We start from the raw sequence: 387 nt of genomic DNA on the forward strand, positions 1-387 counted from the left end.
CCCGCCCCCGGCTCTGCGGCAGGGAGGGCCCGGGCGGGGGGAGGCGGCAAGACGCGGGCGCCCCTTGCGCAGACGGGGAAACTGAGGCCCCCACCGGGGCGCTAGTGTCACTGGGCCTCGGGATGGAGCAGCCTGGGCCCGCGCCCCCAGCTCCGCCACCTGGGCACCGCTCGCTGCCAGGGGCGCGCGGGGGCACGCGGACTGTTGTCCCGCTCCTTGTCCTCGTAGGCGCCCAGCAGCTGCTCCGCCCGACAGCAGCCCGCGAGCGGGCCCCCCGCGCACGCCACGGCGGGTCTCAGTCCCGCTGGGGAGGCTCGGCGCAGGGGCATGGCCTTGGCGCGAGCGCAGCAGGAAAAGCCCCAGGCCGGGCTGCGAGAGGAGAGAAGA

Source organism: Gavialis gangeticus, unplaced genomic scaffold (genome assembly GCF_001723915.1).
Source record: "Gavialis gangeticus isolate Ggan-Ray unplaced genomic scaffold, GavGan_comp1, whole genome shotgun sequence".
NCBI classification, from domain to species: Eukaryota; Metazoa; Chordata; order Crocodylia; family Gavialidae; genus Gavialis; species Gavialis gangeticus.